At 60.2% G+C, this 22,862-nt stretch overlaps 2 long non-coding RNA genes across 2 annotated transcripts; both read right to left on the bottom strand.

Moving 5' to 3' along the window:
- Nucleotides 1-14,085: 14,085 nt before the first annotated feature.
- On the bottom strand, nucleotides 14,086-15,177 carry LOC136304786 (uncharacterized). Its single transcript, XR_010724817.1, has 3 exons — nucleotides 15,030-15,177; nucleotides 14,744-14,895; nucleotides 14,086-14,629 (listed from the first exon to the last, which is right to left on the bottom strand). It is a non-coding gene; the product is annotated as an uncharacterized lncRNA (long non-coding RNA).
- Nucleotides 15,178-20,792: 5,615 nt separating this feature from the next.
- LOC136304789 (uncharacterized) lies at nucleotides 20,793-22,000 on the bottom strand. Its single transcript, XR_010724821.1, has 3 exons — nucleotides 21,650-22,000; nucleotides 21,492-21,571; nucleotides 20,793-21,414 (listed from the first exon to the last, which is right to left on the bottom strand). It is a non-coding gene; the product is annotated as an uncharacterized lncRNA (long non-coding RNA).
- Nucleotides 22,001-22,862: the final 862 nt, after the last annotated feature.

Genomic DNA, 22,862 nt, shown 5'->3' on the forward strand with positions numbered 1-22,862 from the left:
CACTGGTCCAGACTGGGAGGGGTGTCACCATGGCGCCGGAGGCGGAGTCGAGGATACGAGCGAGGCAGGGACACCTAGGGGACAGCCAGGGAACCCCAGGGACACCCTGGGCACCCCCAGGGACACCTAATGCACCCCAAGGGACACCTAAGGGACAGCCAGGGCCCCCCAAGAGAAAGACAAGGCACCCCCAGGGACACCTAGGGGACAGCCAGGGACCCACAGGGACAGCCAGGGCCCCCCAATGGACAGCAAGGGCACCTCCAGGGACACCTAAGGGACAGCCAGGGCACCCCTAGGGACACCTAAACGAAAGCCTTGGTACCCCAGGGACAGCCAGGGCACCCCCAGGGACAGACAAGGTACCCCTAGGGACACATAAGGGACAGCCAGGGCCCTGACAGGGACACCCAGGGCACCCCCAGGGACACCTAGGGGACAGGCAGGGCACCCCCAGGGACACCAGGGCATCCCCAAGGACACCTAGGGGACAGCCAGGGCACCCCAGGGAAAGCCAGGGCACCCCAGGGACACCAAGGGGACAGCCAGGGCACCCCCAGGGACACCTAGGGGACAGCCAGGTCACCCGCAGGCACACCTAGGGGACAGCCAGGGATCCCCAGGGACAGCCAGGGCACCACCAGGGACACCTAGGGGACAGACAGGGCACCCCAGGGGCAGACAGGGCACCCCCAGGGACCGATAGGGGACAGCCAGGGCACCCCAGGGACAGCCAGGGCACCCACAGGGACACCTAGGGGAGAGTCAGGGCCTCCGCAGGGACACCCAGGGAACCCCCAGGGACACCAAGGGGACAGCCACGGCGCCCCCAAGGACAGCCAGCGCATTCCCAGGGACACCTAGGGGACAGCCAGGGCACCCCCAGGGACACCTAAGAGACAGCCAGGGCAGCCCTGGGACACCTAGGGGACAGCCAGGGTACCCCAAGGGACACCTAAAGGACAGCCAGGGCACCCCAGGAACAGCCAGGGCACCCCCGGGGACACCCAGGGGACCCCAGGGACACCTAGGGGACAACCAGGGCACCCACAGGGACACCCAGGGCACCCCCAGGGACACCTAGGGGACAGCCAGGGCACTCCCAGGGACACCTAGGGGACAGGCAGGGCACCCTAGGGACAGCCAGGGCTCCCCCAGGGACAACTAGGGGACAGCCAGGGAACCCCCAGGGACACCTAGGGGACAGTCAGGGCACTCCAGGGACACCTAGGGGACAGCCAGAGCACCCCAAGGACAGCCAGGGCACCCCCAGGGACACCTCGGGGACAGGCAGGGCACCCCCAGGGACACCTAGGGGACAGCCAGGGCACCCCAGGGACACCAGGGCACACCCAGGGACACATAAGGGACAGCCAGGGCACCTCAAGGAGAGCCAGGGCACCCCCAGGGACATCTAAGGGACAGCCAGGGTACCCCAGGGCACCCCCAGGGACACCTAGGGGACAGCCAGGGCACTCCCAGGGACACCTAGGGGACAGGCAGGGCACCCCCAGGGACAGCCAGGGCTCCCCCAGGGACAACTAGGAGACAGCCAGGGACCCCCAGGGACACCTAGGGGACAGCCAGGGCACTCAGGGACACCTAGGGGACAGGCAGGGCACCCTAGGGACAGCCAGGGCTCCCCCAGGGACAACTAGGGGACAGCCAGGGAACCCCCAGGGACACCTAGGGGACAGTCAGGGCACTCCAGGGACACCTAGGGGACAGCCAGAGCACCCCAAGGACAGCCAGGGCACCCCCAGGGACACCTCGGGGACAGGCAGGGCACCCCCAGGGACACCTAGGGGACAGCCAGGGCACCCCAGGGACACCAGGGCACACCCAGGGACACATAAGGGACAGCCAGGGCACCTCAAGGAGAGCCAGGGCACCCCCAGGGACATCTAAGGGACAGCCAGGGTACCCCAGGGCACCCCCAGGGACACCTAGGGGACAGCCAGGGCACTCCCAGGGACACCTAGGGGACAGGCAGGGCACCCCCAGGGACAGCCAGGGCTCCCCCAGGGACAACTAGGAGACAGCCAGGGACCCCCAGGGACACCTAGGGGACAGCCAGGGCACTCCCAGGGACACCTAGGGGACAGGCAGGGCACCCTAGGGACAGCCAGGGCTCCCCCAGGGACAACTAGGGGACAGCCAGGGAACCCCCAGGGACACCTAGGGGACAGTCAGGGCACTCCAGGGACACCTAGGGGACAGCCAGAGCACCCCAAGGACAGCCAGGGCACCCCCAGGGACACCTCGGGGACAGCCAGGGCACCCCCAGGGACACCTCGGGGACAGCCAGGGCACCCCAGGGGCACCAGGGCACACCCAGGGACACCTAGGGGACAGCCAAGGCAACCCCAGGGACACCTAGGGGACAGGCAGGGCACCCCCAGGGACACCTAGGGGACAGCTAGGGCACCCCAGGGACACCCTGGGCACCCCCAGGGACACATAAGGGACAGCCAGGGCACCTCAAGGAGAGCCAGGGCACCCCCAGGGACATCTAAGGGACAGCCAGGGTACCCCAGAGACACCAAGGGGACAGCCAGGGCACCCCCAGGGACACCTAGGGGACAGCTAGGGCACCCCAGGGACAGCCAGGGCCCCCCCAGGGATAGCCAGGGCATCCCCGGGGACACCTAGGGGACAGCCAGGGCACCCCAGGGACACCCAGGGCACCCCCAGGGACACCAAGAGGACAGCCAGGGCACCTCCAGGGACACCTATGGGACAGCCAGGGACCCCCAGGGACAGCCAGGACACCCCCAGGGACACCTAGGGGACAGCCAGGGCACCCCAGGGACGCCTTGGGGACAGCAAGGCACCCCAAGGACACCTAGGGGACAGCCAGGGCACCCCAGGGAAAGCCAGGGCACCCCAGGGACACCTAGGGGACAGCCAGGGACCCCCAGGGACAGCCAGGGCACCCCCAGGGACAGCCAGGGCATCCCCAGGGACACCTAGGGGACAGCCAGGGAACCCCCAGGTACAGCCAGGGGACAGCCAGGGCCCCCCCAGAGGTTGAAGGGGCCCCCCCGCTCCAAACCCAGGACGGATGCCTGCATTGCGGCCCCCCAAAAACCCATGGCCGCCCCCCGAGCTGATATCGACCCCCCCACAGCATCATTGATCCCCACCCGAGTGTCACTGACCCCCCCAATGTCATTGATGCCCCCCCAATATTCCATTGATCCTTCCTCAGCGTCGCTGACCCCCCCCAAAATTCCATTGATCCCCTCCACTTGATCCCGCCCTTTTTCTCCCCTCACGTTTCCCGCACTTTTTCGTGGGGAACGACCCCTGAGGGGTCCTGTGGAGGGATTCTGGAGGTCCGAGGGGTGAATTTGGGGTTTGAAGGGAGGTTTTGGGGGGTCCCAGGGATGGATTTGGGGGTTTTTGGGAGTCCAAGGGATGGATTTGGGGGTCCCGGGGTGGATCTGGGGTCCTGGGGAGGTTTTGGGGGGTCCCAGGGGTGGATTTGGGGTTCATGGGGAAAGGTTTGGGGGTTTTTTTGGGGCCTCAGGGGTGAATATGGGGTCCGGGGAGAGGTTTTGGGGGTTTTTTGGGGTCCCAGGGGTGAATTTGGGGACCGGGGAGGGGTTTTTGGGGGTTCCTCACCTGCAGGGCGTCGCGGGGGTGGCAGGGGGAGGGGGCAGCGGGGGGGGCCCAGCGCCCACCCCCACCTTGGGCTTCAGGAGGGCGTCGATGAGACCGAAACAGCTCGGGGGGGGGGGGGGGGTGTCAAAAACGGGCGGGGGTCACGGGCTGGAACCCCCCAGTGCCCCCCAAACCACCCCCAGGGCCCCCCCGACCTCCAGGAGCCCGCAAAACCCTCCTCAGGTTCCTTTGATGCCTTAAATGGGCCGCCCAAACCTCCCGAAGCCCCCCCAAAAACACCCACAGCAGCCCCTTGAGACTCCCCGCAGACCCCCCAAAACCCCCCAAACCCCTCCAGGACAACTCGGGACCCCCAGGACCCCCCAAAATCCGCCCCCCCCCTCCCCCTGAGGCCTCATTTGACCCGCTCCACGTTGCGGACAGGCACCAGCTGATCAGCCACAAGCACCAGCAACTGCGGGACTGGGATGGACTGGGAGCACTGGGAGGGTGATCAGAGAGAACTGGGATGGACGGGGAGTGGACTGGGACGAACTGGCAGGCGTGTGGGGGTCCATGGTGGGCACACGCTGCCTTACTGGTCTGTACTGGGATGGGTCTAATGGCCCCAGGGGAGGGGGTGTGGCCACACCGGTCCAGACTGGGAGGGGTGTCACCATGGCGCCGGAGGCGGAGTCGAGGATACGAGCGAGGCAGAGACACCTAGGGGACAGCCAGGGCACCCCCAGGAACACCTAATGGACAGCCAGGGCACCCCCAGGGACACGTATGAGACAGCCAGGGCAGCCCTGGGACACCTAGGGGACAGCCAGGGCACCCCAGGGACACCTAAAGGAAAGCCTGGGCACCCCAGGGACAGCCAGGGCACCCCAGGGACACCTAGGGGACAGCCAGGGCCCCCCAGGGACACCTAGAAGACAGCCAGGGCCCCCACAGGGACAGCCAGGGCCCCCCAAGAGACAGACAAGGCACCCCCAGGGACACCTAAAGGACAGCCAGGGCACCCCAGGGACAACTACGGGACAGCCAGGGCACCCCTAGGGACACCTAAACGAAAGCCTGGGTACCCCAGGGACAGCCAGGGCACCCCAGGGACACCTAGGGGACAGCCTGGGCCCCCACAGGGACAGCCAGGGCCCCCCCAGGGACAGACAAGGTACCCCTAGGGACACATAAGGGACAGCCAGGGCCCTGACAGGGACACCCTGGGCACCCCCAGGGACACCTAGGGGACAGGCAGGGCACCCCCAGGGACACCAGGGCATCCCCAAGGACACCTAGGGGACAGCCAGGGCACCCCAGGGAAAGCCAGGGCACCCCAGGGACACCAAGGGGACAGCCAGGGCACCCCCAGGGACACCTAGGGGACAGCCAGGGAACCCCAGGGACAGCCAGGGCACCCCAGGGACACCAAGGGGACAGCCAGGGCACCCCCAGGGACACCTAGGGGACAGCCAGGGCACCCCAGGGACACCAGGGCACACCCAGGGACACATAAGGGACAGCCAGGGCACCTCAAGGAGAGCCAGGGCACCCCCAGGGACATCTAAGGGACAGCCAGGGTACCCCAGGGCACCCCCAGGGACACCTAGGGGACAGCCAGGGCACTCCCAGGGACACCTAGGGGACAGGCAGGGCACCCCCAGGGACAGCCAGGGCTCCCCCAGGGACAACTAGGAGACAGCCAGGGACCCCCAGGGACACCTAGGGGACAGCCAGGGCACTCAGGGACACCTAGGGGACAGGCAGGGCACCCTAGGGACAGCCAGGGCTCCCCCAGGGACAACTAGGGGACAGCCAGGGAACCCCCAGGGACACCTAGGGGACAGTCAGGGCACTCCAGGGACACCTAGGGGACAGCCAGAGCACCCCAAGGACAGCCAGGGCACCCCCAGGGACACCTCGGGGACAGGCAGGGCACCCCCAGGGACACCTAGGGGACAGCCAGGGCACCCCAGGGACACCAGGGCACACCCAGGGACACATAAGGGACAGCCAGGGCACCTCAAGGAGAGCCAGGGCACCCCCAGGGACATCTAAGGGACAGCCAGGGTACCCCAGGGCACCCCCAGGGACACCTAGGGGACAGCCAGGGCACTCCCAGGGACACCTAGGGGACAGGCAGGGCACCCCCAGGGACAGCCAGGGCTCCCCCAGGGACAACTAGGAGACAGCCAGGGACCCCCAGGGACACCTAGGGGACAGCCAGGGCACTCCCAGGGACACCTAGGGGACAGGCAGGGCACCCTAGGGACAGCCAGGGCTCCCCCAGGGACAACTAGGGGACAGCCAGGGAACCCCCAGGGACACCTAGGGGACAGTCAGGGCACTCCAGGGACACCTAGGGGACAGCCAGAGCACCCCAAGGACAGCCAGGGCACCCCCAGGGACACCTCGGGGACAGCCAGGGCACCCCCAGGGACACCTCGGGGACAGCCAGGGCACCCCAGGGGCACCAGGGCACACCCAGGGACACCTAGGGGACAGCCAAGGCAACCCCAGGGACACCTAGGGGACAGGCAGGGCACCCCCAGGGACACCTAGGGGACAGCTAGGGCACCCCAGGGACACCCTGGGCACCCCCAGGGACACATAAGGGACAGCCAGGGCACCTCAAGGAGAGCCAGGGCACCCCCAGGGACATCTAAGGGACAGCCAGGGTACCCCAGAGACACCAAGGGGACAGCCAGGGCACCCCCAGGGACACCTAGGGGACAGCTAGGGCACCCCAGGGACAGCCAGGGCCCCCCCAGGGATAGCCAGGGCATCCCCGGGGACACCTAGGGGACAGCCAGGGCACCCCAGGGACACCCAGGGCACCCCCAGGGACACCAAGAGGACAGCCAGGGCACCTCCAGGGACACCTATGGGACAGCCAGGGACCCCCAGGGACAGCCAGGACACCCCCAGGGACACCTAGGGGACAGCCAGGGCACCCCAGGGACGCCTTGGGGACAGCAAGGCACCCCAAGGACACCTAGGGGACAGCCAGGGCACCCCAGGGAAAGCCAGGGCACCCCAGGGACACCTAGGGGACAGCCAGGGACCCCCAGGGACAGCCAGGGCACCCCCAGGGACAGCCAGGGCATCCCCAGGGACACCTAGGGGACAGCCAGGGAACCCCCAGGTACAGCCAGGGGACAGCCAGGGCCCCCCCAGAGGTTGAAGGGGCCCCCCCGCTCCAAACCCAGGACGGATGCCTGCATTGCGGCCCCCCAAAAACCCATGGCCGCCCCCCGAGCTGATATCGACCCCCCCACAGCATCATTGATCCCCACCCGAGTGTCACTGACCCCCCCAATGTCATTGATGCCCCCCCAATATTCCATTGATCCTTCCTCAGCGTCGCTGACCCCCCCCAAAATTCCATTGATCCCCTCCACTTGATCCCGCCCTTTTTCTCCCCTCACGTTTCCCGCACTTTTTCGTGGGGAACGACCCCTGAGGGGTCCTGTGGAGGGATTCTGGAGGTCCGAGGGGTGAATTTGGGGTTTGAAGGGAGGTTTTGGGGGGTCCCAGGGATGGATTTGGGGGTTTTTGGGAGTCCAAGGGATGGATTTGGGGGTCCCGGGGTGGATCTGGGGTCCTGGGGAGGTTTTGGGGGGTCCCAGGGGTGGATTTGGGGTTCATGGGGAAAGGTTTGGGGGTTTTTTGGGGCCTCAGGGGTGAATATGGGGTCCGGGGAGAGGTTTTGGGGGTTTTTTGGGGTCCCAGGGGTGAATTTGGGGACCGGGGAGGGGTTTTTGGGGGTTCCTCACCTGCAGGGCGTCGCGGGGGTGGCAGGGGGAGGGGGCAGCGGGGGGGGCCCAGCGCCCACCCCCACCTTGGGCTTCAGGAGGGCGTCGATGAGACCGAAACAGCTCGGGGGGGGGGGGGGGTGTCAAAAACGGGCGGGGGTCACGGGCTGGAACCCCCCAGTGCCCCCCAAACCACCCCCAGGGCCCCCCCGACCTCCAGGAGCCCGCAAAACCCTCCTCAGGTTCCTTTGATGCCTTAAATGGGCCGCCCAAACCTCCCGAAGCCCCCCCAAAAACACCCACAGCAGCCCCTTGAGACTCCCCGCAGACCCCCCAAAACCCCCCAAACCCCTCCAGGACAACTCGGGACCCCCAGGACCCCCCAAAATCCGCCCCCCCCCTCCCCCTGAGGCCTCATTTGACCCGCTCCACGTTGCGGACAGGCACCAGCTGATCAGCCACAAGCACCAGCAACTGCGGGACTGGGATGGACTGGGAGCACTGGGAGGGTGATCAGAGAGAACTGGGATGGACGGGGAGTGGACTGGGACGAACTGGCAGGCGTGTGGGGGTCCATGGTGGGCACACGCTGCCTTACTGGTCTGTACTGGGATGGGTCTAATGGCCCCAGGGGAGGGGGTGTGGCCACACCGGTCCAGACTGGGAGGGGTGTCACCATGGCGCCGGAGGCGGAGTCGAGGATACGAGCGAGGCAGAGACACCTAGGGGACAGCCAGGGCACCCCCAGGAACACCTAATGGACAGCCAGGGCACCCCCAGGGACACGTATGAGACAGCCAGGGCAGCCCTGGGACACCTAGGGGACAGCCAGGGCACCCCAGGGACACCTAAAGGAAAGCCTGGGCACCCCAGGGACAGCCAGGGCACCCCAGGGACACCTAGGGGACAGCCAGGGCCCCCCAGGGACACCTAGAAGACAGCCAGGGCCCCCACAGGGACAGCCAGGGCCCCCCAAGAGACAGACAAGGCACCCCCAGGGACACCTAAAGGACAGCCAGGGCACCCCAGGGACAACTACGGGACAGCCAGGGCACCCCTAGGGACACCTAAACGAAAGCCTGGGTACCCCAGGGACAGCCAGGGCACCCCAGGGACACCTAGGGGACAGCCTGGGCCCCCACAGGGACAGCCAGGGCCCCCCCAGGGACAGACAAGGTACCCCTAGGGACACATAAGGGACAGCCAGGGCCCTGACAGGGACACCCTGGGCACCCCCAGGGACACCTAGGGGACAGGCAGGGCACCCCCAGGGACACCAGGGCATCCCCAAGGACACCTAGGGGACAGCCAGGGCACCCCAGGGAAAGCCAGGGCACCCCAGGGACACCAAGGGGACAGCCAGGGCACCCCCAGGGACACCTAGGGGACAGCCAGGGAACCCCAGGGACAGCCAGGGCACCCCAGGGACACCAAGGGGACAGCCAGGGCACCCCCAGGGACACCTAGGGGACAGCCAGGTCACCCGCAGGCACGCCTAGGGGACAGCCAGGGATCCCCAGGGACAGCCAGGGCACCACCAGGGACACCTAGGGGACAGACAGGGCACCCCAGGGACACCTAGGGGACAGCCAGGGACCCCCAGAGACAGCCAGGGCACCCCCAGGGACACCTAGGTGACAGCCAGGGCACTCCCAGGGACACCTAGGGGACAGGCAGGGCACCCTAGGGTCAGCCAGGCCTCCCCCAGGGACAGCTAGGGGACAGCCAGGGAACCCCCAGGGACACCTAGGGGACAGTCAGGGCACTCCAGGGACACCTAGGGGACAGCCAGAGCACCCCAAGGACAGCCAGGGCACCCCCAGGGACACCTCGGGGACAGGCAGGGCACCCCCAGGGACACCTAGGGGACAGGCAGGGCACCCCCAGGGACACCTAGGGGACAGCAAGGCACCCCAGGGACACCCTGGGCACCCCCAAGGACACATAAGGGACAGCCAGCGCACCCCAAGGAGAGCCAGGGCACCCCCAGGGACATCTAAGGGACAGCCAGGGTAGCCCAGGGACACCAAGGGGACAGCCAGGGCACCCCCAGGGACACTTAGGGGACAGCCAGGGCCCTCCCAGGGACACCAGGGTACACCCAGGGATAGCCAGGGCATCCCCGGGGACACCTAGGGGACAGCCAGGGCACCCCAGGGACACCCAGGGCACCCCCAGGGACACCAAGAGGACAGCCAGGGGACCTCCAGGGACACCTAGGGGACAGGCAGGTCACCCCCAGGGACACCAAGGGGACAGCCACGGCACCCCAGGGACACCTAAGGGACAGCCAGGGCACCCCAGGGACACCCAGGGCACCCCCAGGGACAGCTAGGGGACAGCCAGGGCATCCCCAGGGACACCAGAGCACCCCCAGGGACGCTTAGGGGACAGCCAGGGCCCTCCCAGGGACACCAGGGTACACCCAGGGCCCCCCCAGGGCCCCCCCAGGGACAGACAAGGCACCCCTAGGGACACCTATGGGACAGCCAGGGACCCCCAGGGACAGCCAGGACACCCCCAGGGACACCTAGGGGACAGCCAGGGCACCCCAGGGAAAGCCAGGGCACCCCAGGGACACCTAGGGGACAGCCAGGGACCCCCAGGGACAGCCAGGGCACCCCCAGGGACAGCCAGGGGACAGCCAGGGCTCCCCCAGAGGTTGAAGTGGCCCCCCCGCTCCAAACCCAGGACGGATGCCTGCATTGCGGCCCCCCAAAAACCCATGGCCGCCCCTCGAGCTGATATCGACCCCCCCACAGCATCATTGATCCCCACCCGAGTGTCACTGACCCCCCCAATGTCATTGATGCCCCCCCAATATTCCATTGATCCTTCCTCAGCGTCGCTGACCCCCCCCAAAATTCCATTGATCCCCTCCACTTGATCCCGCCCTTTTTCTCCCCTCACGTTTCCCGCCCTTTTTCTCCCCTCACGTTTCCCGCACTTTTTCGTGGGGAACGACCCCTGAGGGGTCCTGTGGAAGGATTCTGGAGGTCCGAGGGGTGAATTTGGGGTTTGAAGGGAGGTTTTGGGGGGTCCCAGGGATGGATTTGGGGGATTTTGGGGGTCCAAGGGATGGATTTGGGGGTCCCGGGGTGGATCTGGGGTCCTGGGGAGGTTTTGGGGGGTCCCAGAGGTGGATTTGGGGTTCATGGGGAGGGGTTTGGGGGTTTTTTGGGGCCTCAGGGGTGAATTTGGGGTCCGGGGAGAGGTTTTGGGGGTTTTTTGGGGTCCCAGGGGTGAATTTGGGGTCTGGGGAGGGGTTTTTGGGGGTCCCTCACCTGCAGGGCGTCGCGGGGGTGGCAGGGGGAGGGGGCAGCGGGGGGGGCCCAGCGCCCACCCCCCCTTGGGCTTCAGGAGGGCGTCGATGAGACCGAAACAGCTCGGGGGGGGGGGGTCAAAAACGGGGGGGGGTCACGGGCTGGAACCCCCCAGTGCCCCCCAAACCACCCCCAGGGCCCCCCCGACCTCCAGGAGCCCGCAAAACCCTCCTCAGGTTCCTTTGATGCCTCAAATGGGCCGCCCAAACCTCCCGAAGCCCCCCCAAAAACACCCACAGCAGCCCCTTGAGACTCCCCGCAGACCCCCCAAAACCCCCCAAACCCCTCCAGGACAACTCGGGACCCCCAGGACCCCCCAAAATCCGCCCCCCCCTCCCCCTGAGGCCTCATTTGACCCGCTCCACGTTGCGGACAGGCACCAGCTGATCAAGCCACAAGCACCAGCACCTGCGGGACTGGGATGGACTGGGAGCACTGGGAGGGTGATCAGAGGGAACTGGGATGGACGGGGAGTGGACTGGGACGAACTGGCAGGCGTGTGGGGGTCCATGGTGGGCACACGGTGCCTTACTGGTCTGTACTGGGATGGGTCTAATGGCCCCAGGGGAGGGGGTGTGGCCACACTGGTCCAGACTGGGAGGGGTGTCACCATGGCGCCGGAGGCGGAGTCGAGGATACGAGCGAGGCAGGGACACCTAGGGGACAGCCAGGGCACCCCCAGGGACACCTAAAGGACAGCCAGGGCACCCCAGGGACACCTAGGGGACAGCCAGGGCACCCCCAGGGACACCTATAGGAAAGCCTGGGCACCCCAGGGACAGCCAGGGAACCCCAGGGACACCTAGGGGACAGCCAGGGCCCCCCAAGGGACAGCAAGGGCACCTCCAGGGACACCAAAGGGACAGCCAGGGCACCCCAGGGACACCCAGGGCACCGCCAGGGACAGCTAGGGGACAGGCAGGGCACCCCCAGGGACACCTAGGGGACAGCAAGGCACCCCAGGGACACCCTGGGCACCCCCAGGGACACATAAGGGACAGCCAGGGCTCCCCAAGGAGAGCCAGGGCACCCCCAGGGACACCTATGGGACTGCCAGGGCACCCCCAGGGACACCAAGGGGACAGCCAGGGCACCTCCAGGGACACCTAGGGGCCAGCCAGGGCACCCCGAGGGACACCAAGGGGACAGCCACGGCACCCCAGGGACACCTAGGGGACAGCCAGGGCGCCCCCAGGGACACATAGGGGACAGCCAGGGTACCCCCAGGGACCCCTAGGTGACAGCCTGGGCACCCCCAGGGACAGCCGGGGCACCCCTAGAGCACCCCAGGGCACCCCCAGGGACACGTAGGGGACAGCTAGGGCACACCAGGGACAGCCAGGGCACCCCCAGGGACACCTAGGGGACAGCCAGGGCACCCCAGGGACACCCAGGGCACCCCCAGGGACAGCTAGGGGACAGCCAGGGCATCCCCAGGGACACCAGAGCACCCCCAGGGACACTTAGGGGACAGCCAGGGCCCTCTCAGGGACACCAGGGTACCCCCAGGGACAGCCAGGGCACCCCCAGGGACGCCTAGGAAGACAGCCAGGGCCCCCCCAGGGACAGACAAGGTACCCCTAGGGGACAGGCAGGGCACCCCCAGGGACACCTAAGAGACAGCCAGGGCACCCCAGGGACAGTCAGGTCCCCCCAAGGGACACCTAGTGGACAGCCCGTGGACCCCAAGGGACACCTAGGGGACAGCCAGGGCATCCCAGGGACAGTCAGGTCCCCCCAAGGGACACCTAGTGGACAGCCCGTGGACCCCAAGGGACACCTAGGGGACAGCCAGGGCACTCCAGGGACATCTAGGGGACAGCCAGGGCAACCCCAGGGACAGCCAGAGCACCCCAGGGACACCTAGGGGACAGCCAGGGCGCCCCCAGGGCCACCTAGGGGAAAGCCAGGGCACCCAGAGCTCCAAGTGCTCTCCAAGGCAGGCTCAAAACCCTTACCAACGATTGGCTTTAATAAAGCAACTCACACAAAGTCACCAGCACCACACGGTTGGTCTGTAACGGCTGCAACAAAATATGCCCTTCTGGAAGCAGTTCAGCACTTACTGATCACTTCTTTGTTTTGGCACTTCCCAGCCAGGGCCTGCGGGGCCTCCTGCAGATGCAGGTCTTCGCTGACAAGGCTCCACTTGTGCAGCAGCAGCAGGATTAGGGGCAGGAGCAGGAGCAGCTCCCTGAAATTTTAGAAAATATTAGAAAAATACAGGCAAAAATCTCACCTCTGTCCTCCCCTAAGAACATCCCTAGGACATCATCCCAGTTTTTCCCAGCTAGGAGCTGCAAGGAATTCAGGCAGGGGAATTGACATCAGGGAACAGCTTTGTAAAGTCAAAGGCAGAAAGAGAAGATCCACCAGCAAAGGGCAGGAAAGGGGAAAGGTTTCTGAAAACATTTCTGCAGTCTAATTAATAATTATTTCTGCTTCCCCAGCGAGAAGAACACAAACTCACAGCCATTCAGGCCTGACAGTCCCCTGCAGCCAGAGCTCAGCACACATCCACAGAAGCAAGTCCAGCATCTGAAAGAAAAAAAAAAAAAAAAACAACAAAAAAACACAATCAAACCAGAAGGAAAAGGTGATTTCTTTGGCTTCAAAGTTATTTCAAGTTCTTAAAGCCCAACACAGCTGATAGGAGAAACAGAGTCAGGGCTCCTGGCAGACAGAGGGTGTTTTCCCCCCCAGGGGACTGCAGAGGAATTGTCTGGGACTTGGACTGTCCCTCGGGGTGACACCAGTTGCTGTGACTTTTATCATTCCATATGTTTGACTCCCAAAACTTCCCAGCCCAGGGGCTTGAGCTGACAGGGCAGCACAAAGATTGTTCTCTGTGTGGTGCCCAGATTTGGGGTTCACTGTCACCTTTGCTAGTTTAGATGAATTATACCCACGGCCCCGAATTCCCTGCTCAGTTCCTGCTGCAATAACCTCACAGTGCCTCACAGAGCATGGATATTCCCACGCAGAGCTGCTGCTTGAATGCCAGATGTGTCAGGAACCAGCAGAGCTTCCAAGGAAGCTCAGCAGGATGGGGACAGGATAGGTTTTTATTCCATAGATTTGGTTAATTCTAACCCTCATCCCCTGGGGGTCACCTGTCAGATTTCCCTGGAATTCAGCCACCCCCTGAGCTCGGGCTCCAGGTGATGTTTCAGAGCAGGAGAAGGCACTGGCCGGCCTGTGCTGAGGCAGCCCCTGTGCCCTCGGGAGGACACAGCTCCCTGCAGGAGCTCAGCTCCTTTCCGAGCCCCAGCAGTGGCCTCTGCAAGTGCCTTTCCCTCAGGCAAGGGATGCCCATCCCTGCCTTCAGCACACCTCCAGTGGGACCCACCTGCAAAAGCTTTCCATCACTTCTGCACTCCGGCTGGCTCCCTGGAAAAGTCCAGACTTCATCCAAACGAAACTCCATCCCACTCAAACCTTTGATTTTGAGGCATCTCCGAGGGCCGTTGCTCTGGATTTAATTTCTGTGAGGGAGGAGCACCTTGGCTTTAATGCTGCCGATGGGTGATGTCCTCAGGCTGAAAGGGAGGGGATTTGGGGTGGCCAGGACATCCCTGGCAACTGTGTGGGAGCTCCGGGAGGTGGGAATTGCTGTCTGAGCCCCTCTGCAGACAGCCCGAGCCGCCGTTCCCGGGCAATGCCAGCTGTTCCCTGGGGAGCTCTTGGGCTGTGGGTGCCTCTGTCCGGGCTGCAGCATCTCCCCGTGCCCGGTGGGAGCAGCCCCTGGCCGAGGAGCCGCGGCAGCCCCGGGGCCGTGTCCGTGCCAGCCCCGAGCCCGGCCCCGGGCCCTGCGTTTGGCCGCCGCTGCCACGGGCGGGGCCCCGCAGGCACAGCTCCTCCCCTGCACATCATCCCAGGGCTGCTGGCCCCGCTGGGGCTGCCGGCCTCCTTCCTCCCTGCGCCTCCGGGCACCCGGGACACCTGCAGGAAACACCGAGGGACACTGCAGGCGGCACGGGGGGGCACCGAGGCCTCCAGCCAGAAAAGCAGCCCCGGCCTCAGCAGCTGCCATCAGTTTGGCCCGGCAACACTCACCTGCAGGAAACGCCCCTGTGCGGGTGGGACCGGCCCTGCCTCTCTCCAGAACTTTGGCCGTGGAAGAAGGGAAGCCTCAGGACTTGTCCTGCTCCTTTCCGCCCAGAAAGAGACTTTGTGTAAGTACTTTTACGGCAGCTGTTGAGTAAATCCTGGAAAGGACAGGAAATCAGCGTCACTGGAAGAGCTTTGTGCTGTCGTGACCTGCCAGCCAGTTCTGCCCTCGAGCCATTCCAGGGGCTGGTGTGTGAAGCAGCTTTGGCAGAGAAGGCGGCACTGCACTTACCTTAGTGGGGCCAAGCGTTGCCATCCTATGGAGGTCCATCCCCATAATGCAGAGATTGGTTCAGCTGCTTGGAGCAGAGTCCGGGTAATGCCAAGGTGCTGAGTTCGATTCTCAAACGGTCCGTCTGCTTGAGAGTCAGATTTTAGGATCCCTCTCAGGTTCAGTATATCCTGTGACCTGGAAATAAGAGGAAAATTCTCGGCTGAGTTTTAATAAAACAGCTTTTGCCATTGCAGGGTGTGAGCTGCACTCGGTGATTTTCGGCCGCGATGAGCCCCACGAGCATTCCGCCCTTCCTTGCCGCCATCTTGGTTGCGTCTGAGGCCACTTCCGGTCCCGCCGGCATCTTTTTTGCGGCACCGCTAAGGCCCCCGGCAGGTGTTTACACAGACGCCTGACTAAATCCACGAATCCGAACCCGGAGGCGGCGCGGATGAGCACATGGCCGGTGTCTGCACACCTGGAAACGCCGCGGAAAATTGCGCCCGGGCGGCGCTGTAGTCGGGGTTTTTGTGCAGGCGTCTGGCTAAATGCCTATAGGGTCCTTATTTTTTCCCGCCCTTTTGGCCGCCTTTTTTGGAAGGTCGGGCGCCTCGCGCTTCGGCGCCATTTTGTGAGGGGCGACGTGTGACTTCCGCTTTCCCTTGCTGCCATCTTGGTTGCTCCTGAGGCCACTTCCGTCCCGGCCGCCATGTTCTTTGCGGCTCGGCATAGGCCTCCGCCAGGTGTTTACGCAGACGCCTGACTAAATCAACGAATCTGAACGCGGACGCGGCGCGACTGAGCACACGGCCCGTGTCCCCACACCTGGAAACGCCGCGGAAAATTGCCCCCGGGCGGCGCCGTAGTCGGGGTTTTGTGCAGGCAGCTGCATAAACACCTATAGGGTCCTTATTTTTCCCGCCCTTTTGGCCGCCCTTTTTAGAAGGTCAGGCGCCTCGCGTCTCGCCGCCATCTTGGTAGTGGAACCCACTAAAATGCCCCCTCGGCCGCTCACACAAGCGCCTGACTCAATGGACTGCCGCCCGCGGCGCCGCTGCGCCCCCATCCCGTGTCCGCACACCCGCAGACGCCGCGGAAAATCGCGCCCGGACGGCTCCGGGGTCCGGGTGGCGCGCGCAGGCAGCCGGCTGCCACGCGCCCGGGCTCCTTGCCTTTTTCCCTCCCTTTCGGCCCCGAGCTGCGGGCGGGCGGGCGGCAGCGCCGCCCCCGAGCTCACAATGCGGGGCTGCCACGCGCGTCGGGGACGGGCGGGGGGGGACAGCTGCACTACCGCTCTTTGCCCACAGGGTGGCAGCACTGCCGCACGGCTCCGGCGGGACGGTCATGGGGGACAGCTGCACTACCGCTCTTTGCCCACAGGGTGGCAGCATTGCCGCACAGATCAGGCGGGACGGGCGGGAGGGACAGCTGCACTACCGCTCTTTGCCCACACGATGGCAGCATTGCCGCACAGATCAGGCGGGACGGGCGGGAGGGACAGCTGCACTACCGCTCTTTGCCCACACGGTGGCAGCATTGCCGCACAGATCGGGCGGGCCGGGCGGGGGGGAAGCTGCACTACCGCTCTCTGCCCACAGGGTGGCAGCACTGCCGCGCGGCGGCGCGGAGCGGAGCCATAAACGAACGTGCCCAGAAATGCCCTTGCGAACAGCCTCCGGAATAAATGGCCCAAAAGACCCCCGAGCACACCTGCGAGAACCCTGCCAGCAACCAGACCGAAACAAAAAAGCCTTTCGTTCAGGCTCTATTTCAATATTTTTTATCTTTGTGATTCTGATATTTACATTAATCATTACAATTCAGCTTTTATATTATGTACATTATACATCATGTATTATGTTTATTATACTATTATATTTATTATATATATTAAGTATAGAAAGTTATATATAAAATAATTTATTATTTATTATGTAATGTTATAAATAATAATACATTTCATTGAAATATCATGATTATGTACATTATAGATGTTTATATTATGTATATTATATATATTTATAAAACGTGTAGTATGTAATAATATATTGTGTATTTATTATTTATATTATTTTTCATATCCTATACTTTTTGTTATTTTTCTTTTTCATTATTTTTTAATTCGTTTGTTTATATTTTAAACGATATTTTACACTAGATGAATTCATTAACCTAACACATCAGAAACACAATTAATTTGAATTAAATGAGCCTGGTTTTCTAAGGGGTAAAGTTTTAATCTTTATTCAAATAATATGGGCATGTTTTCTCTTTCTCTATGGTTTTCTTTTGGTGGGTTGCGGGGGAGTTTAGTTTGTGGGTTTTCTTTTTTTGTTCGCTTTGTTTTGGAGTTCTTTGCTAATAAACAAGCAGGGTCGGAGAGTTCAAAATAAAACGTCTACTTTGTTTTTATTGCCCCCTCTGAAATACGCCTCGACAGCCTGGACAGCAGGCTGCTGCTGGTAACACTGTGCACGGGTAGGAGGAGACCTGGTCGGGGCTGGGAAGGAAAAAACGGCACCACGGTGGTCACAGCTTTCTCCCTTCAGGAGTTTTATGGAGCAGAAAATACAGAGCTTTTGCCAACTGCGCTCTCTATGACATCCTGACGTCCAGCGGGCACGGAGGTCATTTCTCATCTTTCTTGCCAACAGCCAAACCCCCAGGCGCCCGGGGGAAGAAAGAGTATGGGGAAAAAAAAAAAGGAACAAAGAAAACATGAAAAAATAAACCAAAACTATAGAAAATAATAAATAAAATTAAAATACCAAAAGAAAAAAAATTTCAAAGTAACAAAAAAGTGGAAAAAAAATTTAAACAAAAAATTAAAATAAAAAACTAAAAGAAGTTTTAACAAGTAAATAAATAGCTAAAGAAAAAAATATAAAAATTAAAAAACGGAAGAAAAAGTCTTTGAAAAACCACAAAACGCAACATGAGAAACCACAACAAAAGAGCATAAAAATACAAAAATAACAAGAAATAAAATACAAAATTAAATAAATGCAGCTTTCACCTCCTGCCACTGCCTAAAAAAGCACCATGGCTTTCCTCAATTATGCAGCAATAAGGGAAACAAACCCAGTGCCCCCCAGAACAGAAGGTTTTCTAGACAATTCCCACTTTTGCTTGGAAACAAATTCTATTTTAGTGGGAAGCTCATTTTGGACAAACACCCAAATGTGCCAAGGTAGGAAAGAACCAGCCCCCTGTGTCCAAGGAACAGCAGCTAGGCCTGGATTCAGGTTTTAATGGCATTTATGTAATTAAAAATGCAGTAAATTGAACTTTACAAAGAGATGAATCATGGCAAATAAATACTTCAACGTTTTCTTGGGAATTCACAGAATTTTGTGGAGATGGTGCTGGACAATTCCTGATTTACCAACATTAATTGGGTAAATTTCCTTGGAAATGTGCTCTACAAGGTGCAAAAATTCCAATTAGGATGGAAAATTGGAATAAATAAATATTCCCTTACTAAAATCAGAGAGAAAATCAGAGTTATTCCTTCAAATAAAAGGAAGGAATAACATCTAAATCCAAGCTTGCCTGGAAAACAAGCTCAGGAATTTCTAACATTGAAAACTTTTGCAAGAGTCATGAAGTTGGTGAAAGTTCATGGAATGATGATTTAAAATCTGCTTCCTCTGCTCTAATTTAAAGGGAAGTGGGAATTCAACAGGTCCAGTTACTCCTATCCAACCTTGGACTGGGATAAGGCCTTCCAGTGGCTTCACTTCCTACTGGCTCTCTCCTTTTTGCCCACAACCTGGAAGAGGAAAAGCAACAGGAATAAAGTCTCAAACAGGATGGCCTTGGTCCAGGCAGACTGAAATGCAGCTCCCAGGGAGGGAGGCCAGGCTGTGCCTCGGGGAGCTCCGGGAATCTGGGATTGCCCGTGGGATTCAAGGGCTGGAAAAGCACACCCACCTGCCAGGTTCAGTGCTGGGACCGAGCAAGGCCGGGGCTCGGGGGCAGCAGTCAGAGCTGGGACTGCAGGAGAACACCCCAAACCCGGGTTAAACATCCGGCACGACACGCAGCACGCTCCGGGAGAAACTCGGGTGGGAGAAGCCCCGGGATGCTCCACGTTCCTTGCCCTTGGCAGCTGTGCCAGGGCCTCCATCAGAATGCTGACCTCACCGTGCAGCTCCTACAAAATAGGAGAACTTATGGGAATCGCCCAGCAATCCATGGACTTCCAGTTATTAAGAACCACAGCTGCAGCGAAAGGTGCCCAAACTCTACTGCAAACCAGCAGGTCTGAGGAGACGCAGGGATTTATTCCTGAGGGGACACAAGGATCCCTCAGCCAGCCAGGATTTCTCCCAGGCTCTTCCCACTGCTCTCTGAGGACACAAACAGCAGTTTTTCCCTGGAGTTCCCCTTTCCAACAATGCCAAGACTCATGTTCTCCTCCAACCCCAGGTTCAGGAAGGAAAGTAGGAATATTATCACTGCACAGACTGTCCAGGAGGGTGTGACTGAGGCAGCAGCACCAGCTCCCACTCCACTGCTGCTCTGGATTCCTGAGCAGCTCCTTTCCATCCTGCCCTTCCCAGCACCATTCCCTGGGTGCCATGTCCACAGACACCTTCTCCATGCCGCTTAAAACCCACAGACACCAACAGAAAGGAGATCAAAAATCAATTCACATGCTGCTAGTCAGAGAGAATGGGAGAGGCCTAAAAATCTGCATTTATTTTAGAACACTAGAGCAATTTCTTCATGACCCTGACTATCAGTGATGGGCAGATAAACACCTTCTTTAACTTACTACCTGCAAAAACATCAAGTTTCAAGTTTAGTAAAGATAAAATTTTGCTGCAAAAATAAAAGAGGTGGGATGTTGGTGTTAGTGCTTTAACCTTCGGACATTAGCGGGTATTTGTAAAACAAATTCATTATTGAAGCAGCTAACTTGAAAATAAGGGGGTTTTACAATAAAGTTGACCAAAAAAAGAGTCTCAAAATTAAGATATAGGTTGCACAAATATTTAAGAAAAAAAAAGTTGTCTTTCGTGCATATAACCTGCCAGCCTCTCATGTTTTCAGTCCTTACCATTTATTTTTACCAAGGTGATGACTAAAACCTTGTCAAAAGCTCAAAAAAAAAAACAATCCAGGACAAGGCAGGTGTTTTCCCAAGTACCCCCAGTGTGGAGCTGTGTCAGCCACAAGTGTTTGCTCCCTCAGCCCAGCCCGGAGCAGGCTCCAGCTGCTGCCCAGGGGTTACCAAGGGACTCACCTCTTTCAAGCTGTAAATGCAGGTGGCCTGCACTGGAGTGCCAAAAAATGTGAAATATGTGACTCTCACCTTGAATAGCGATCGATCTTCTCAGGGGAGCCCCTCACCCAGGATGGGGGGCTCTGCCACGGATTTCATCCCTCTGCATCTGAAAGAAAGTTGGGACAAAAGTCAGAGTGCTGCAGGATACCTTGACAGCTCCACACATCTTGTGGCAATCTAGGAATACCCTCTACAGTCTAACTACACCCCACATCACAAATTTCAAGCCCCCAGCACTATTACCCTCGTACCCCTACACCCAGACTGAGCATCAAGGCAGAGCAGCTCCAGGCCAAACACACACCAACACCCGTGACACAGCACAGGACAAACGAGGGGACACAACAGGGACAGAAAACTCTGGGCAAGAAGAATGACCCTGAGGGTCCAGAGAACTCGGAATGAGATGACCGAGGTAAGATGGAAGGTGAGCTGGCCAGGCTCAGAGAACCCTGCAGGAACAAGATGCCATCGGGATGACTTATCCCAAGAAATGCAGAGATGGATGCCCGAGAACCCTACGGTCAGAATCCTCGACCTGTCTTTGCATTCTCACAAGACCTAACCCGCCGGAATGGATCAGGGCGGTGCACGGCTGTCAGTACAGCTCAGAACAAGACCTGAAAAGGCATCGGACTGGATGCTTGTGAAGAGAGATGGATTCTGATGAGTGTCCGAGCAGCTGAGACAAAGGCACCTGGCTGAGGAGCACAGAGATCAGAAATGCTAAGACTGATGCCAGGGGTTTTGATAGGCCCCTGAAGGGCTAAGGGAAAAGACAGCACACACAAGACACCCAAGACACAGAGTGCACAACAGACACAACACACACCAGGACTGCTCTGCCCTGCACACCTCGGCACTGTGATCCAGAATGAGACTCTCCCTGGATGAAACCTAAGGGGTCACAGCTTAGACATCCCTGTCTTCAAACCTGACTCAAAAAACCTTGCTAGTGACCCCACACTCTTCTTTCATGCCCTCTACGGCTCTGAGCTCTCCACTTATCTCTCAGATGTCTGGGGAGGTGCATCCACGCCTTGTCCCAAAGAAGGCTGCCTCTCCCTCGGGGAAATTCCTGCTGTGACCAGGCTGGTGTCTCCTCATCAGCTACAATAAAGAGAACTAAACGTGACCCTGTGCTCTTAGCAGCACATCAGCCAGAAACCAGCAATTCTGCTACTCACAGTCTCCTAAGCTTGCCTGTGTCCTCGGCCCTGTGCTTCAGCTGCGCTCAGAGGCCAACGCCGGCGTCGCAGGGTCTGGTCTAAAAATAAAGACAAAGAACAGAGCTGTAACACGGCCACCATTTACACCTCCCCTGCAAATCAAAACAGTGACCGACCTTCTCAGGGGAGCCCCCTCACCCAGGATGGGGGGCTCTGCCACAGATTTCATCCACCTGCATCTGAAAGAAAGTCAGAACAACAGTCAGAGTGCTGCAGGATACCTTGACAGCTCCACATATCTTGTGGAAATCTAGGAATACCCTCGACAGCCCTGCTACACTCCACATCACAAATTTCAAGCCCCCGGCACTATTATCCTATTACCCCTACACCCAGACTGAGCATCAAGGCAGAGCAGCTCCCGGCCAAACACACACCAACACCCGTGACACAGCACAGGACAAACGAGGGGACACAACAGGGACAGAAAACTCTGGGCAAGAAGAATGACCCTGAGGGTCCAGAGAACTCGGAATGAGATGACCGAGGTAAGATGGAAGGTGAGCTGGCCAGGCTCAGAGAACCCTGCAGGAACAAGATGCCATCGGGATGACTTATCCCAAGAAATGCAGAGATGGATGCCCGAGAACCCTACGGTCAGAATCCTCTACCTGCCTTTGCATTCTCACAAGACCTAACCCGCTGAATGGATCAGGGCGGTGCACGGCTGTCAGTACAGCTCAGAACAAGACCTGAAAAGGCATCGGACTGGATGCTTGTGAAGAGAGATGGATTCTGATGAGTGTCCGAGCAGCTGAGACAAAGGCACCTGGCTGAGGAGCACAGAGATCAGAAATGCTAAGACTGATGCCAGGGGTTTTGATAGGCCCCTCAAAGGACAAAAGGAAAAGACAAGACACCAAACAGACAGAGTGCACAACAGACAAGTGACACAACACACACCAGGACTGCTCTGCCCGGCACACCTCGGCACTCTGATCCAGAATGAGACTTTCTGTAGCCTAAGCGGTCACTTCTTGGACATCCCTGTCACCAAAAATGACTCAAAAAATCCCTCCCGGTGGCCCCTGATCCCACACCACGCTTTCAAGCCCTCCCTGGCTCCGAGCCCTCCACTTATCTCTCGGACGTCTAGGGAGGTGAATCCACGCTGGGTGGCAAAGAAGGCCGCCTCTCCCTCAGGGAAATTCCTGCTGTTGCTGGGCTGTTGTCTCCTACACAGCTACAATAAAGAAAACCAAACATCAAAGCATAATCTTGGCAGCCCATCACCCAAAACCCGACAATTCTGCTACTCACTGTCTCCTAAGCTTGCCCGTGTCCTCGGCCCCGTGCTTCAGCTGCGCTCAGAGGCCAACGCCGGCGTCG

This window comes from Chamaea fasciata, unplaced genomic scaffold, assembly GCF_029207755.1.
Source record: "Chamaea fasciata isolate MVZ Bird 193981 ecotype frontalis unplaced genomic scaffold, bChaFas1.0.hap1 SCAF_177, whole genome shotgun sequence".
Lineage (NCBI taxonomy): Eukaryota > Metazoa > Chordata > Aves > Passeriformes > Sylviidae > Chamaea > Chamaea fasciata.